General features: G+C 39.3%; 1 protein-coding gene across 5 annotated transcripts in view; it reads right to left on the bottom strand.

Moving 5' to 3' along the window:
• The window catches only part of march8 (membrane-associated ring finger (C3HC4) 8), a 125,158-nt gene that overhangs the window by 105,522 nt on the left and 633 nt on the right, over positions 1-19,003 (bottom strand). Inside the window, exon 1 of one of the 5 annotated variants that reach the window (XM_036574019.1) lies at positions 18,453-18,729. The exons of 2 other annotated variants lie outside the window; for them this stretch is intronic. The gene's annotated coding sequence lies outside the window, so the exon portion shown is untranslated. 2 more of the 5 variants (XM_036574018.1, XM_036574016.1) reach the window with 2 other exon arrangements.

Raw genomic sequence — 19,003 nt, 5'->3', positions numbered from 1 at the left:
AATATTTCAAGAATCAAGTCATAGAATTATGGCATTAAAGTAGGATGTTACCAGGAAAAGTCACAATATTATGTCCAAAGGGTTTGCAAAAGCAAGGTAGCAACTTTGCGTTAAAACGAGGGACGCCGAGGAGTTGGTCGAGTTTCGTATCCATTTCACATCAGCACCAGATTGTTATTAGTAAAAGATACGACAAACAGCTGTGCAAGAAACTGTGTTTGTCTAGAAGAAAGAACCAGAACCCCAAAGACTGGGAGAAAACTCTCTATTGTTAAAGGAGAACTCACAGGCAGTGGTCGTCCACAAGGCTGTCGGTGGTTACACCTCCGGGCCATTCGAAGAGGGCATGTAGTTTCACAGGAGTGATAATCAAAATGATCATATCCCGACGAAGCTCGGTGTCTTCGTCATCGCCACTACAGCAACGAAGACCCCAAAGCATTATGGCAGTCCCCCTACAATTAGCCTACTGTATCCTCGAAATATCACAAGTTTATTCCTGTAACTTCAGGACTTTATTCTCAAATTGTTAGAAATTTATTCTAAAATATACAATATTCTCGAAATACTAAAGATTTTATTTTATTCTCGACATATTACGACTTTATTTACGAGGCTATTTTTATTTTTTATTTAACTTTAGCCCTAAAACGCTGTCGTAGTAAATAGGGTTGAACAATTAATAATTTGTACATCAAAATCACAATTTAATATTGTGCAATTTTCAATCACAAGAGCTGCAACTTTAATTCTATTCTATATTATTCAGTCTTTTAAGTTTTAAGTAGAGATATTTAAGCCAACAACGCAGAGCTTGTGAACTGTCAGTCTGGCACACTACACTCAGTATTCAAGCCTCAAGCCCAAAAAATAAAAGATGTGCTGATCTTTTTTGATGGCAGGGAAAAATTTACAGAAAATAACTGTATTTAAACACAATATTGGTTTGAAAAATCGCAATAATTTTCCCCAAAATCGTTCAGTCCAAGCAGATGCAAACACGATTCTGACATCATCGTGCATCCCTAGAAATATTTTTGAAAGATTGTATGTAATTTATGGCACAATAAAACGGGTTTTGTAAAAGAAAAGTGTATGGGTCAAAATGACCTGTCTATCTGATCTACAGTATTGAGCACTGTCAACTGTGTTCAAATTTCACACAAAAGGTTTCAGGGTGATGGATCAATTTAGCAGTCTAAATGCATATTCTCCGCTGTGGGAGGAGGGTGAGGAGGTGGACATTCAGCAGGAAGTGCAGAACTCAGGCTTATTGATTTCTCATCATGTGCTAGAGCAAATCACAGTGGCACACTCCTTGACCTTAAATAAAGCTCCTGGTTGCTATGCTACCAGTAGAATGATGAGAAGGAGCGCTGGTTGCAGACAGTTATAAAGCCGTTTGGCATCTTTAAAAGGGTGAACGTTTGTCACTGGCTATAAACCTGACCTGCTCAAAATGTATCAATGCATATGAAGTCAATACGGTGGGTTTCAACTGCACTGATTTTGGAATTTTAGAACTTTAGAATAATGGAATTAGAATTATAATAATTCCTTAAAGTCCTTAAAGTATGTCCTCATTTTTTGGTCAAAATAAAATTCTTAAAATATTTTGTATGTAAAAAATCCAGAAAAAGCTTGGTGTTTTGCTTTTATTGTTCATATTCTACAACTATGCAAACAGTCCTTCCAGTCTCATTTTATCATGTATTCAGTGTATTTTTAAAAATACATCTGACCAGCATCAAAATTAGCAAATAAAATTTAATCTTGGCAAATGTACATGATATCACAAAAAGCTTCCATCAGCAACACCAAAGACAACAAGAAGGCTAGTTCTTATATCAAGGTACACAAGTGTTTTAGTGGTAAGCGGCGTGATATACTGTGAGGTGATAACAGTCTCGTCACAGTATATCACTCGGCCTACACACAGATGTATTACCAGTGGCCGCTGCTCTCTGCCTGGAAACAGTGAGGTCGGCATTGACGTGCAGGGCAACACTCAAGCCATTATCTCACACATGAGAAGCTTTCTAAGTAACTCAAATCACTAGAAAGCAATGATGGCATTTCCAATCAATCACAAATCTGACAAATTCCCCGAATTATTCTTCAGTAGTCCTGATGGGTATGTGTGCCAAAGACGATGACTTTAATCTGCTTTGCTCTAGTCATCAAGTTAGACTGCCCAGACAAGTTTTCTAAGAAAACTTCTACTGAACGTTGAGATGGAGACAAACAATTAAAGCACTAGCTGACATTCTGCTGAGATTCAACTCCACCACTGCACTCACAATGTATATGGAGCTAAAAGTCCAGTCAAGGAGCTGTACAGTTTTGAGTGAATGCTGAAGGACATGGACAGCACCAGGAGCAGGTGGGAAGGAGAGGCAGAGCGAGCTGAAGTACAGTGCAGTTGTACCTCATTCAAATGGAAACACAGGTGTGCCCCAGTACTAGAAAATAAGCCGAATGTCTGGAGAGCTATGTGTGGAAAATATCTAAGCTCATAAAAAGAGGAAAAGTACAGAGTCTGCATCCAGCTGAGCTCTGAGCCCAAATTCTCAGAACGAAAGATGCAGAGACTGTCAGAACAGAACATCAAGTTTGTATATGCCATCTAAAAAGATACAGCACCATTTTCATTTGACATTTATTCAGCACTGACCCCTGAATATAAGACATCAACACAAGTAAAAAGCGACAAATAACATCTATTCATCTCACACATTAACTGTTTTTAAGGCCACATCAAGTGAGGCGCACTAAAATCATTTAAACCCATTTTGACTGCCAACCACTGAAGCTTGAGCAAGCTTTCTGTAACAGACAGTGCAATCAGCTCATACAAACAGAGAGAATGGAAAATACCATTCAGTTCTCTCAGACGAAAGCATTAATGACAAAGATAACAAAGGCTGTCCAAGCTATTATCTTTCCTGAGTTTATACTTCTTATACTCTCACTCACTCCTTTGTGTGTGTGTGTGTGTGTGTGTGTGTGTGTGTGTGTGTGTGTGTGTGTGTGTGTGTATGTATAATCTATCATTAAGTGAAAGACTGTCTATTTTCTGTCCATTTCAGCAAAACAACTTTGGATCTTATAAAGCTGAAATTCTTTCTTGTGCCTGCAATCATGTCAACGTCAAAACATCAGTGAGGCAAAAAAAATCCCAAACCTCTGCAAAGGGACAAAAACATTGTGCTCAATCACACAATCAACTCTGTAAACAGAAAACATAACAGTACTTTCAACAACCAAAACTGACCATCATCTTTTGATTTTCCAGTCATCGAGGATCATCTGAAACTGTAGATGCTTCCCATCAATACATGTGCTTGCTGAATGTACCGGGAAGTACAGTACTGCGCAAAAGTCAGAGTTCACCCTTTTGTTTATTTGATTTCCAGTCACAACGGTCATTAAGTAGTCAAGTTATTCAAGTTACTTACCCTTTAACACCTATATTGAGATACTTCCCCCTTTGCATACTTGAGCATTTGGCATCTTCATTTTGTTTTTTTGGCAGAACCATAAATTGTTTTATATCTTTAGATTTAGAACAATATCAGCTAGCAGAATATCATTCAATAAATATTTCTACACACTATATTCAGGAATTAGCAAAAAAAAACACAATAGCACAAAAAGAGCTTAATTGTTTGTAGTTTTTATTAAAAAAACAACAGTAAACCATGATATTGAAAAAAATTACCCAAAAAACTGTACAAACCCACCAAAGCCTGGGGGACTATACACTCTCAGAAAAAACGTATGAAACTGTCACTGGGGTGGTACCCTCAAGGGTACATCTCAGTACCTTTAGTCAGGGAATATAATTGTACCATAATCCATTAAATTTATATTTTCTAAGTTGTACTGACTCCACACACCCCATCTCGTCTACAGACTTTTTATTTTATTGTTCTGTTTTAAACAATTGGGTTTAAAAAGGAACAACTATGTACTTTTCACCGGGGGAAACTTATGTGGGCCTTAAAACCACGGTTATACCTTTGAGGTAGGGCTGGGCGATAAAACGATAACGATAAGTATCGCGATATAACTTTTCCTCGATAGAGCGATAAGACAGGTTCGATAAATTTTCGATATAATACACCATTCTCACACTTCCACGTTCAGCGAAAGCCCTGGTGGCGCTTTCTACTGCAAGGATAGCGACACTACTCTGCTGTCGCCAGGAGAGGGCGCACTTCCGAATTTTTCGACTTGATTAGAGAGGGAGGGGGCCACGAGTAAAAAAAAAGGGTCGCCAAATATACTTCAGCAACGGCTGAAACACGGAGTTATACAGTCCCTGTCTGAGTGGATGTTATCGGCGATCTGTTCTCCTGTGACCGAGTGTGAGTGACGAGGTCAGTGGTGTAACTGTACTGTCCTACAGCGAACTCACCTCTTTCAGTACATCCTAACAACTTTAGCGGTGTTAAATCACAATCACAATCCTCACATCTACAGCGCCAAACCGTCATATTTTAGTATTAGTGCATTCTCGAGCAACGAAAGTGAAAGAAAGAAGTGGGTTCATGTTCGAAAGTAAACTGAGGAAGCTGTGAGGCATTGGAGAGCGGGAGAGCGCTATCTTTCCAGGCTAGCCGTTTTTAGCTGCTGGCTAACTTGAAGCAGCGCTCTGGCACAACACGGTGAATTGATGATACGGTAGATCAAACAAGACACAAAATCACCGCTTTCAGTTTGAACATGCCTAAAAGGAGGACTCTGTTTGTCTGGTGTGAGAGATTCACACTGCAGATAATGCTTTTACACAGCGAGCGTCAGATATACTGCGGTTCACCCCTTAAACTACCACGATAGCATAGAGAAATCCAGCCGTCGCTAGCTGGTGTCTGAGTACTGTGATATGCTCCGACATGGATGTGGTAGGAGTGACAGCAGTGACCTACCGAACCGAGTTGACGTTGTTGAGAAAACTAAAGAGTTTAGCTCTGTTGTTGGCCACTTGTTTAGCATTTGTAACGGGGTAGCCGAGCGCTCGTCACCAGACAGCTAAAAATAATCTGTTTTCTTTCTTAAATCATGACTATTACAAAAATTGCAGCGGTGCTTTTCCAGCTGATAAAAACAGCTCAGAAACTTTCTCCCAGTCTTCCATGACAGATTAGTGAAATGTTCCACTGTTTGCCGAGTGTTTGTCATGGTCGGACCAAAAGTGATAGTTTAAAACCACAGTTAACCACCCAGGAGCAAAATCAGCCTTCAAAACGTTAAAGAAATCATGATTTGACATTTATCGCGATATGTATCGATATCGAACGATATGAATTTTGTTTATCGTGATAACGTTTTTGGCCATATCGCCCAGCTCTACTTTGAGGGTACATTTACATTGTTCGTTTCTGGATAAATGAAATATGGACCTGCACAGAACCTGTATTTCTAACAGTGTAAATTACATGAAACAAATAAAGAAGGTGGACTGAAAGCGATCTGTATACAAAACAACTGAACCAGAATCATCATGCCAAGTGCATGGAAAGGATATACGTCTTCTATAAATTTGGATAAATTGGTAGCTTTACGTAGGAACTAAACAACCCAAACCTATAATCTTGGACTTTTATTTCAGCACTGTTTAGTTTCAAGGAGAAAAGCTCTAGCTAACACTACTGAAAAGCTGTGATGCTTTAAATACAGCCCGGTATTCTGTCTCTTCGGCAAGACTAAAGGGTTATTCAGCATATATTTAATAAAACATTCCAGAAACCCCCAAGTTTAACATTAAATCAGTAGTTAATCTGTGCACTTCATTTGAATGTACGCTTGTGCACTTAATTTCCTAAAAGCAGCCAGTTACAGCTGTGTCCTCCCAGCAAAAGCTGCTCCCAAAGGTCCCTCTGATATTAAGTTCCCTTCAAAAACACAATAACATTCACATAAACAACTACCCAAACACATCCTTACTGCCTTGCAAATCTCTCTCTCATGTGTTAATAAAATGCTTAAAGGAGAAATAGAAGTTTCCAAACCTGGAGCTCAAAATATTATTCAAAGATAAAGTGAAAATAAGACTCCATCCACTACCACAGGATAACTCAATGTTACGGGTCTGAAAGGATGAGCAGTGGTCAAAAAGCCCTTCCTGAGAAAAGGAAACAGACAAAAAAAGAAGAGAAAACACTAGAACACTGAAACACTGAAATCAGACATCTGATTTGTGAAAAAAGGTTTCACAGACTGAGGATTGCTTGGATCATGAGAAGCAGAAAAGGCAACAAACTTCTAAGACTGAACTTTTGAGGAGTGGAAAAATATCCCTGTAGATTTCTTTGAAACACTAAAAGCAAGTATCTTGAAGAATGGGAGCTATAATAAAGAGTGGACACACTAAACACTGAATATATTATATTTAGTTGCTGAGGTTTCTGAGTAATTTTCTGTTAAATATGAGTTTCTGCTTTTTTTTGCCCGACGCTGAAAATTGATAACTTAATGGCTGTTTTGCCTGGACATTAAAGAAACGAAAGTGTGGCCTCTGACTTTTGTACAGTTATGTATGTCTTGCAAAGCAAATATGTAGTCTCATAACTCATCCATCCAACATTAGCAGCAAAACAACATGGATCCCTCTAACCACAAAACACACACCATCTCTTATTGTTACAAAAGTTTCTTCACATAAGAAAGAAAAAGAATAAATCCACCTCCTAAAAAAAGGTCCTTTTGACACCAGGTGCATGTGATACATGCATTGACTAATAGAGGAATAGGCTAATTAGCCTCAACTAGCAGTTCTCAAACTGAGGGCTGTAGATAAATCTCTAAAGCTGTATCTCTACTTAACTAGTTTTCATTTTGTCAGTTCATTAAATCTGCTTCCATCACATCTAAAAAAGGTGGTAGTTGTTTAAAAATGACATGATGTTATTAAATGCTATAAATGTTAAATGCTATTTAAATGTGCCAACCAATGACATTTTACAACCATACCTTGACTGCTAAACAAGTTATCTGTAACATCATCGAACAGGACCTTGTCTCTATGTGCAGGTCAGCGATACCTAGCAAAATGGACAGGATCAGATAAGACATGGTCCTCGTTCATTAAGTGAAAGTAATGACTGGGGGTGGGAGGTCACAAGGGTGAAGGGCAGGAGGGCAAGAAGGGGCGCAGTGGCCTTTACCATCCACAAAGGGAGTCTTGGATTTAAAAAGTCTGATTAGACAGACATCGTCTTGTAAACATAGACTGCTGAAGTCAGCGTCCAAGTTTAAAGCCCTTGACATTATGGTTTCAAATGTTTGTTTCAATAGTAAAGATATGACATGGAAAAGCTTTTATGAGTGTTATATTTAAGAAAAATATATACATTAATACAATTTAACAGTAAATAAATGCTCGAAAAATTCTGAGCCGCTGTCTGCTTATAACTGTGTGGGCGTGTCAGAATGCAAGACTGACAGCGGCATCTCCCAGGCATCATAAACGGCCCAGCTTCAGTGGCAGTGGTGAGCTTACTGCTGGATTACGCTCACTGCTTACTGCTGGATCAAGTTCACACAAGCTCCCTTTATGAGTCGGCTCTATCAAATTTGCCGAAACTGTAAAGAAAATAAAGTATAATTGTGAGCAAACACAGTGAGCCTTGACATTGGGGGTGTAGCTAACATAACATTATGCCAGCGTGTCATTTTATTACTGCAATTAAGGTGGACCACAAACTATTAAGCTCTTGTAAGTGAAGTTAATCACTTATAGTAGGGTCCTGCAACAGGCGGCTAACCCAAGTAGGAAGCAGCGTCCAGCTATGCTATAAAAAACGATGCAATAAACCTTCATAAGAAGCAAATTTAGAAAGGCTTAAAAAAACTACTTGTTGGGAATTCTGGCTCGAACATCACCTGCACCAAATTTTAACTGAAGAAAATGGCAAAAAAAGTTATTAAAAATCTCTCAACAGAAAAGACCAACAGATTGTGGCTTTAAGCAAATAAATGACAGCAAGAAAAATTGTGATTTTCAACCTTTCGCACAGAACAGAAAAAAAAACAAACGACCAAAATACAGGCAACTGGTTCTTGTGTTATGAGCTGATTTGCATACTGTGTGCCATGCAGTCGGATTTCAATCTGAATAGATATGTCTCACTACAAAGTGTAAAAGCATGTGGTTAAAAACTTCAGGATACACTCCAAATACACATGACCTGGTCAGGTGTAAACAAGGTCTGCAGGTCTACATGCCATACAACAGTACAAACCCTGGACATTGTGACGTGCCTGCAGACGTGCAGTCTCTTAACATATCCATCCCAATAACATGACATGAGTAAAATGCTGCTATTAATGAAGGGGAGTGAGCCAGGTAGCATTATGCTAGTGGAATAATGCCAGTTGGCCACCACTCCCTGCTTGTTTTCATTCTGTAAGCCACGTTAGCATTTTCATTTAACGGGCACCACCCAGCCCTGTTCTGAGCTCTAGGGGAATAATAACTATGCACTGCAGGTATGACTTCACCACAGATCAGACCTGATCAATACCCATTAGCTTTATAGAGCTGTGTTTAACCGGCCAGCAAAGGTATTTCATGATGCAGAATCGCTGAGTTAGTCTGACTTTAATGGTGATCACATATCCATTCGATTGGGCTTGACTTAAACTAGGCAGGTTTACTTTTTTTGCAGTTTAATAAAGTAGACAGCTTCACAAAAGCTTTAACAGTGCATACAGGGCACTACTCAGATTCTGCTTTTTTGTTGCCAAACCTTATCACCAGTTCATTCCTGTAGGAAGCCAACAAGACTCTGAAAGCATATTCAGTTGCTGTAGTGCAGTTCAACTGAGAACAATACAACTGTCACGTTTCAGTCTGTGATGATGAATGTCTTGGCAAAAGATGCAGTGCTGTCAGTGAGACGGTGTAAAGATGCTTTGTTTTTGATTTGGCATTTGTTTAGCATGAAAATCTTTCACTACAAAGTGCATAAACTGAAATGAAAGTAAAGTGATGCAGTCGAATTTAAATCACACTATATTACATAAACATTTGCACTCTGAAAATGCTTAAAACACACGCAACATATTGATGGATATCACAAACCCATGTTAACCACAGACAAAAACATGATGTAATCTCGCATACGTACATACCAAAACCTTTCCTACTTCTGTTTGTGTTTTTTTCCTTTTATGTGAGCATAATAATTTCCATCCTGACTATACTGCACATATTTGCAACTTGCATAAAATTTACAGTTCTGCTGTAATGAAGAGAAGCAAGGCACAACTATAAAGACTCTTCCATATTACTGATAAGTAACATGTCTATATATGAATTGGTAAATTCCTTTAAAGATTTCTTTTATGTATAATTATGGATTTGTATTCTTTTAATAAAGGTACAGCCTACAGCTGACAGACAATGTATATATTATTGCAATTTATTATTACAATGAAAATAAATACAGTGGAGGTACAGCCATAAGCATATCCACCGACTCAAAACAGGTGGAGCATGGCCTAATCAGGTCAGCAACAACAGCAGTGAAATCCTAATACAGAATAAATAGTGATGCTGTCATTTTAAGTTTTGGTTCTGGACAAATCAGTAGATCCTGATTCTGCAGAAGAGTGAATGGAGCTGATCCAGATTCAGTGAGCCTCACTGCTATGGGACATTTCCACTCAAAGTGAGAGTGAAACTATCTGCAACAGACTCAGGGAATGACAGGAAATGTCAACTGACCAAGGAGAAAAGGTCATGAGAGTGCACAGCACAGTGAATGCACTGGACACAGGCCTACAGCACCAATGTAATCAACAGCTTGACTCCATGTCTAGAGACCGACCCATCAGGAAAATGGTCTCTCTCAGGGCTTCCTGTAGACTTTCTGAGGAAGCTCCAAGCCTCTGCTGTGTTCCCAAGAACCTTAAGGCCAAGAGTCGGTTTACAATAAAGATTTCAAAGCATGGCAGCAATAAGAGACATTTTGAGAAGTCAGCGTAATAGCTTCTCTGATCACTTATAACCATAATTTAGACAAATATACAAGGATGATTATTTATGTCCAACATCTTTGCTTATTACTGCATCAGTACAAGTCAGAATTTCCAGTCAGAAACTACATAAAACACCTGATATCACAGACATGCAAAAATCAAAGCAAGTTTTACACCATCATTTTTGGTCTGGCCTGTCATGATCATGAAGTTTTAGCTGCTGATTAACTGGCTTAGAAATAATTGTGATTAATAACTGAATGGTCTTTTTTGTTTATTTATGCAAATACTAAAGTACAAACCGAAGTGGCCAATCTTGCTTTCTAGCTGCCAACGAAAAGACACAACTGGAGCTCAAATACACAAACATTACCCACCGCTATTCTAATCAATCAGAAGTTAGAACTTCTGTTGTTTTTGTAAGATCCATGCTGTGTCGCAACGAATGCATTTCTGTTTCGTATCATTTACATGTTTTGGACTCAACTGAGTGGATAAAAACACCCCAAGTCACATTCTGTTTGTTGTCATGAAAACATATGATCGTGAAAGCTAACAACTTCGGAAAATAATTGACATCAAATTAAATAACTGCGATCAGCTCAAATAATTGCGACCACATGCTTATGTAATATGTGTGACAGGCCTAGCTGTTATAATTAATGCAGGTGATCTCAGAATGCTTGTGAACCTCCACAATTTGTCATTCAATCATCAGCAGGTATCCATGCTTTAAGGAGTAGAAGCACTGTAATACATACACAAGAAATCATTAGCACTGACTCGAAAACATCCGAGTATGAAGCACAGCAACAAGGTGGAAAAAATAATAATACAACACAAAACAATACACTGATCATACTCAACAAGGGTGCCACAGTGACTGACAGCTGTTTCTGCTTATATTAATGGGGAGGATGTGTGTCAACCAGGCCAAGAGCAGAATTCTGAGCACCATCACTCACAGCTCACCCTGTCTAGCATGAGGCGCCAGAGTTTTGAAAACTGTTTTTGAAAAGCTGTTCCTCAACTTCAGGAGGCATTCAAGGCCAAATAAAGTCAGTGCAATACTTTTTATAGCAATTCTACCTAATAAAACCCTGATACGCTCACTGCCCACCATATAGGCCCTTACCAAGGGTTGGACTTTGTTTCCAAGGCTTTTCTGGGAAAACAGCCTCTTATTTGCTCAGTGGTCCAATGACAGTTGCAGAGGCAAAGGCAGAGGGGACAGAGCTCATGCTATTCCCATAAGCTTTAAGCAAACATGTGAGGTGTATACGCTGTATCTGAGGTCCTCCAGTCACGGAGGATCAGAGTCCAACACAGCAATGTGTATTTGTGTAACACACTTGTTTCAATGTATGAGCTAATCATCAAGATCTTCATATAAACCGGAGCTGCATATTCTGTCAAAAATGCAGCTCAGGCCATGTAGAACTGTCATATTACTACAGCTGGTACGACATACACGAAGCCATGTGACAGTGTGTCCATACTATATTCTGTGTGTGTTGCCTACATAAACAAGCAGGATGGGATATTAGGATGGACAATATTTTGTCATTATTGTGGTTTATTAAAAATTATGTCACAATCTGCTTTTCTGAGCATACTGTGGATATTGTTGGTGCATGTTAAATTGCAAAGCGAGTATAATTAGTCCTGTTTAATTAGATTTAATGCAGAATAAAACACTGAATAAAACCTTGGAGTTGTACGCTCTTAAAATTTATGCGTCTTCAAGGGTTCTATAATAAAAAAATGATTCTATGTAGAACCATGAACACACAAAAAACCCTATGGATGTCTTCTTCAGATTGATGGAGAATATGCTGTAGATGGTTCTATATAGAACCTTTTTGAAAAGGGTTCTTCTATTATTGCAAGTTTGACATTGAAACAATAACAGAACCCCTTTGGTGCTTTCAAAATGGTTCTACATAGAACCATCTACAGCACATTCTCTATCAATCTGAAGAACCTTTCACAGTGCAAAGAACCCTTTTATCATGCAAAGGGTTCTTTAAATGTTCATGGTTCTATGTAGAACCATTTTCTTTATTGAAAACCACCATCAAAACCCTTGAAGAACCATGATTTTTAAGTTTGTTGTTTCTTTTTATTATTATTATTGAAGTATTTTAATATGTGACATGCCACGTTCTATTTTGTCTGTCCCAACTTATTCAATCACAGAAAAAACAAATATTGTGATGCATATCATGTACCAAGAAAATGCTTTGAAATATCGTAATATAATTTTGTTTTTGCCATTTTGAGCCATAGCACTGAATTGCAGGACAGCATGAAACCATCCACTGCTTTCCAGAATTCGTTTAAGCAGATAAGGGCCACACCACAAACGTCTTATCAGGACGTTACAGTGCATTCTCTTGCTCATTGTGCTCTGCAGAGAGGTGCAGTGCAGAGCCCTGCATGACCTCCCAACCTCCCCATTTCACTCTCTGTGCTCTTACACTCTGAACCTACTGCATGAGCACCATATCGGAGATGCATTTGGTTGTCCAGCTTCAGGGTAGCCTCGGTTCCCTAAACGACTTAGGGGACACAAGCCCATCAAGCACACCTGTCAGAAAGTAAATTCATTATGAGACAGCTGGAGTGGCCAAAACTGATTTTTGGGCAGGTGTGGTCTGCCCAGCTAATGAAGCATGGTCCTACAGAGGAGCCATGTAAACAACACCAAGCAAAAGTGCTCACTCCATGTACAAAAAGGCTACAGTCAGTCAAAAGAAGCAGCCATCCTGCCTTTAAAGTTGACATGCATGTTTAACGTGCATGTCATCAGTACAGCATTTAAAGTAACGTTACCCACGCGCACATAGTTTAACTTACTGTAAAGTTAACTGACACAGAGCTGTCAGAGTAAAATTCGGTAATTCGAATACAAATAATATAAAAAAAACGAAAATACCTCTGATACGGCTACTAATATGTTTCAGTCCAATTAGTTACCACCATGGTCACAAACGACGACTAACGTGTCCAACGTTCATACTTGGCCATAAACAAACAACCATTTGTTTTGGCTTCAATTGTAATTGTACTGGGTTTTAAATACTATGGGGATATTACTTTTTTAGTAGCTCGGTCGTTCTGAACGAGGCGATAATATAAACCAAATAACGCTAACGAGCAAAAATAAATCAAGAAATCAATCACCTAACATTGGTCCGGTAGCTATCGTTAGTGGAGCTGCAGGGCTAAGATGCTACACAGCTAACCTACCTAGATCCCGCTACCGTAGCCACTGCGCCTGTTACAGCTTTTACCTTTACTTTCACTACACTGGCGCTTTCAGCTCAGTCACTCTCTTTGGCTTGTAATGACGACAGGATGTCACTAGCGTACGAAAATCCTTCACAAATATACTTAGGAATAGGTTTATGTACCGTTTTTGACGATCATCTCGCAGGTCGCTGAGGCTCACTGGTTTAAACACCGCGTGCGTTTAGGATCGCTTGATCCTTTTGGCTGAGCGTCCGCCTGCAGGAGGCAGCAGACATTACACGGACTTGGAAATCTGGCGATAACTGGAGTTATTTACTTTCTTAATAATGCATGACTGTTTCAGAAATTAATGTATTTAAAATTCTAATATGTCCAAGTATTTGATAGACAAGAAAGGGGAAAACTCGAATATGGTTGTTCTCATTAAGCTCACAGGGCCACACACTGGATATTTATCTAGGACCACATATGAAAGTAGCTCAAATCTGATATGAAAATATCTAACTGTGTTTACACATCTCTGGAAAAACGGAAAAATCTGATGTCAGCTTTAGAAAAGGAATCGGTGTCAATGGGTATCAGGCCAATATGAACCCAAAAAAGGCTCGAACGGATATCAGAGGATGAAAAGATCGAATACCAACACTGTAACTAAACTAGCCTGAAATATCTGTATTGAAATATGTGTATTTCTTCCTGTGGGATAGTGGAGCATTTAAACAGTTTACACCTACTTTTAGAAGTTCATCTTAAGTGAAGGGCTTAAATTTAAAAAAGCTCAGTTCATCATAAAGCTTAGTAGTTGTAAAGAAGAAATATCAGATCAGTATTGGTTATCTGCCAATAATCAAACCTTCAATATCAGTATCGGAAAAGAAAAACTGGTATTGTGCCCCTGTGATATGAACATAATTAAAAACAGCCCAAAGAGCACAGGAATCTCACAGATCTTGGTCTTAATCACATGCAGAAGAGGCAAAGAGACACGCTGGAATGCTTCTTCTCAAAAACATTTCGCAGCGTAAGGGAAGCACCGAGCCAGTAGAGACATGCAAACTAGATAAGTTGCAGATGCCATTTTTCTACACTGCTGACACAAGGCTGCGCTGCCACATCTGCTCAGCCTTAAAATGAACGACAGCGCAACAGACTCTGCATCAGCGATGCGATATTCTATGCATTATTCTGCCAAACTAACACCTCATCTATTGCAAAAGAAATAATTATTCAATGCTTTTCGATTATTCAAAGTCCCACAGCATGACAGGTATTAGGCACCTGAAATAATGCACCGGTACAATAACCAATCACTTCACTACGGTCATTATTAAAAAATAAATAAAAACTATTAAAAGTACTGTTATTATACTGTAGTGCTGATTGTTCTCAAGAAGTGCCTATCAAATAGCAAAAGCTATTATTAGTAATTGTACCAACAGAAACACAGCCTTCACTTGGTTTCCTGGCAGAGCTGGTTTCCTTTTGTACCAAGGAAAACAACTCTGGGAGCAACAATTAGAAGCAGGCATTTGGCTACTTTGTTGACTGATTTTTACTTTTAGCCTATCAGTTGCTTTTAGAAATAACAGATTAAATTAACTGAATTAAAAAAAAACAATGCAGTGCATTGTTCATTTGTTATGGCAAAATGGAAGGCATGCACAGCAGAGATATTTTCAAGCGATGCGGATGTATTTAGCTATAAGGATTATCTTGCGGACAGTCAGTGATAGTGCTGCTCATCCTATTAAAAAACTAGAGCAGAAGAGGTGACTCCATTCAGCTCGAGTGCAATACAGCTGAGAGCAGTCAGCCTAATTTTTACATGGGACCCACCCTGAGAACACAGTGTCTGAAGAAAGAATGTCTAAGACAACGTGGCCGATCATTTACAGGGATGGCAGATATACCATGTTCTCAGAGACTTCACACAGGCCACAAGACCCACAGCTGTCCGTACTGACCCTAAACAGGGAGGAGAAGTGCCAGTGAGGAGAAAAGCCCTTGATTTCATCGCAAAGATGACTAAACTTAAAGTCTGATGTAACACATGAATACATTCCGTTCTAAAGAGCCTCTAGCTATTGTTTCTCTTCTTGTGAAATACAACAGGACAGATATAGCCTGTTCCTTTTCCCCTCCAGCAAGATTTTTGATTGAAAGTATGGCCATGAATCAGCTTTACAGTACAAGCCCTGATGTATCAAAGCCTCCAGTAAACCTCAGAAAAAATGTGCAAATTTGCATATACTACCAGTTTTGACCAGCTCTTAGAATATGTCTCTCATCTCAATCACGTCAGCGTACTTCCTTTTAACACGTTGGTGTGGAATATGCTAAACAGGTTCAAGATGAAAAATGAGCACAGTAAGCTGACCAAGTACAAAGTTCAGCCTGCTGACAGAAATCTGTACCTACAAATTATGAGGGTAAAAAAATGTTTACAAGGCCCAAATCCTAGATTTTTCTTGCATTTATTTTTTATTCAGGGGTCCACTCATTACTTTTCTGTGGGTGTGTGTACCATCAATTGTATTTTTTCTTTTCACACCACCATTTACAACCTCTCTTTATCCCTCAGAATTAAACAAGCTTTTATTACTTAGCCTTTCAGACTGATATATGTAAATGGTTTCTACACTACAAGAAATGGGCCCAGAATGGGCAAACATTTAACAAAGTTAGTATGGCCTAGCTTTTCACTTTGATTTCTTTAAATGTTGAAGTCTCGTGGGTAAACTTGCAGACAACCTTTTTACAGAATGAAGAGTCAGTATTGTTTCACTCATCAAACAGCTGAAAACACTGCCAAGCTAGTTTGTGTTTAATGCGAGACCAAATATTCTCTATCGGGTTTAAATCTGGACCAGGCCAAAACCATAAACAAAAGACATTATTTTGTGCTTGGCCCAGTTTTTCCATAAGAGTGTATTCTGATTGCCTGCTCTGTATTTCGCCTCATTCAAAAAGCAGTCTGTGCTGAAACACTGGATGCGTCCCAGTATCTGCCTGACGAGTGCCAGTTCTGGCATGTAGGCGTGGTTTCCACTTCAAATCTGAAGCATTTCGCCGCCCAAAAGCTCCACAGTTGGCAAATCTGTGTCCCAACATAACAAACATCATGGGGGAAATCAAGGAAAACCCTGGCAAAGAACGTTAAAATTAAAACGTACTTTTTATCCTCAATAAGGACAGCTACATAATAAGGACAGTTTTCTTTTAATTATAGATTAAATAGGCTACACAATAGTTTTTGTAAGAGACAGCTTAAGTGCCACTGACACTCCATCTAAACAGGTTTCTACACCCTTGCTTCCACATAAACAGCAGCAAGCCAGTACAGGTAAATGGTGCGCACCCACTCCTAATAACTTTAATATAAATGAGTTAGACTACACTGCTGTAGGCTTAATAGGCAGATGTATGTAATGCTTCATTTACATGTTGGCATTAAAAAAACATTCCGTGCCTCACTGCAGCACACAGCCAACAACGGCATGAAGCCATCCAAATGTTGGCATGGTGACAATGAAACATGAAAATAGATGAGTATCAGAGAAGAGCTTTAGCTTTAGTATATATGGTTTATTTAAGCTGGAAAAAGTCAAGAGGCTCTGTATTATTTAAAGCTACATTATGTTTTTTTTTGTTCAAAAAAACAGCATTTCTAAAGCAGGTGTGCGTGCATTGCTGTGAGTCATCCTGTAAAGCCTGAAATAGTAATTTAAAACTCAGAGATGTCGAACTTTGGGGGAAATTGTTCAGACATACATCTTTACATATTAACTTCACACGCACAGGCTCAAAAAGAAGGTCCAGCTCAATAGTTAGGCCTCAAATGCAAAATCAACATTACACTGATATAGATGTGATGACAAGAGTAGATAATTCACTTACATCCTCCGAAGACACATCTTTCACCAAGTTTTGACTGAGGACTCAAACGCTCTGGGAAGGGGTCCAAAGCACAACCATCGTTACAAAATGTTCTTTTGCACATTGCGTGTAATTACACATTTCCACCAGAGAGGTCTCCAAATTCCCCAAAATTTACATAGTGTAGCTTTAATGTTGCTGCTGATGGTGGCAACAACGAAACACAATTCCACTGAAAACAATAAAATATCTGGTTTGCCATCATCCGTCTACCGCCAACATGTAAATGTAGGAGAAATGTGTTGGTTTTTGTGACATCACAAGAACAATGAATGCAAAATGGGTTGTTTTTGCAGCTTAGTTTCCTCTACTGTTTGGACAGGGGAGTGAGCGTTACGTTTACATATTGCATCAATCTCTTATTTCAAAACAACAGAGAGGTAATTCATATTTTTATGATATGGACCCTTGAAACACTGAACAGCATGTCCACAAATACAAGGGGGTCTCCAAAGGGTCACAAATAGCAAGTCCTAGAATGCAACCACATCCAGGAGTAAGGAAGAGGAGATTATATAAAAAACAATGACATGGCAGAGCGAGAGGATATTGTGCAAGATTCACAGGACAAGCTATTCATTTAGAAGCTGAAACAAGTTAGCAGTCCTACAAAAGTAAACAAATAAATGTGTTTTATGAAGATAAAAACAAATGAATAAAAGAACAAATAAAAGAAAAGCTAAAAATATAGCAAAAAAAGCTAAAAGTAATCAAAGATAGGCAGCAAAAGAAACTAGTGACGAAGACAAACATCAGGAATAATCCTCTACAGTTTAACAGACGCTATATCATCGCATAGCAGTGCATTAAGCATTAAACCGAGTCAAAGCGCCGAGAGCTGAACACTGCGCCCGAAAAAGCTGCGTTAAGCCAACAGTAAGCCCAGCGTTTTCACAGCATGTTCTTCGTTTGAGGCTGAGCTAACATGCAAGTGCCGCTCCTGCCCAGCAACGCGAGCTACTACTGCTGAGCTATTCAACGACAAAGAAAAAACAAACTGGCCAAACCTGAGACGCGGACTCTTTATCCTGACACAGCGCTGCTGAGGAATAAAACACTGCCCGAGAACGTGTAGAGCAGCAGGTCGTTACTGTAAGCAGCCTACAGACCAGGGCGAGATGTAATCCATACAGCAAGACAGACGTACCAACATCAGGGGCTGCAGTAACGTTAGCGGCACACCGCTCTCCTCGATGTCGTTAGTCTGTTAGTCTGGGTCACTTGGTGCTGTAAGCCTGTAGATACGACTTCACTGAAGTGATATGGACACTTACTCGGTTGTCAGTCAGTCCAGCGCTCTGGATTTTATCCGCGGTGTCTCACAGCGAGATATCTTCGCCGTGAATTTAGCACATTCAATTAAATCAAGCGTTTCAACACAAACGCCGTCTGTACAGGGACGCTTTGTATTGCAGCCTTCGCCGCTAATCAGATATTGTCAGTGAGGTTTGGCAGAAGGCTAACAAGTCTAGCGAGTCTATTCAAAGGAAATGGAGAAAATGGAAGTGGAGTCTATCGATGATGACCGATAAGAGCGTTTCAGCAGATGAATGTTGTTTGTGTTTGAATAAAGCAGCTGCTGCTCTGTTGAGCTTCGGTTTTGCGGCTGCAGTCGAGTGTCTTACAATACAGCTTCATGAGAAAAGCAGCGTTTCGCCGTGTGAGAAGCCCTGAACGAACACCAAATCTTTAAGAGACCAAATTCCAACTTCCAGCAGGACCTACTGGCGTTTAAAATCCGAAAGCACTGGCTGTCATTTCACTGCGAAGCTTAAGTCAGCTTCATATTCGAATTATTTCCGTTCCACCTTAAATGGCGCAGCAG

The sequence above is a fragment of the Colossoma macropomum genome, unplaced genomic scaffold (genome assembly GCF_904425465.1).
Source record: "Colossoma macropomum unplaced genomic scaffold, Colossoma_macropomum, whole genome shotgun sequence".
In the NCBI taxonomy this organism is placed as follows: domain Eukaryota; kingdom Metazoa; phylum Chordata; class Actinopteri; order Characiformes; family Serrasalmidae; genus Colossoma; species Colossoma macropomum.
The sequence above is the reverse complement of the archived record's forward strand: the minus strand, read 5'-3'. Positions and strand labels throughout refer to the sequence as shown.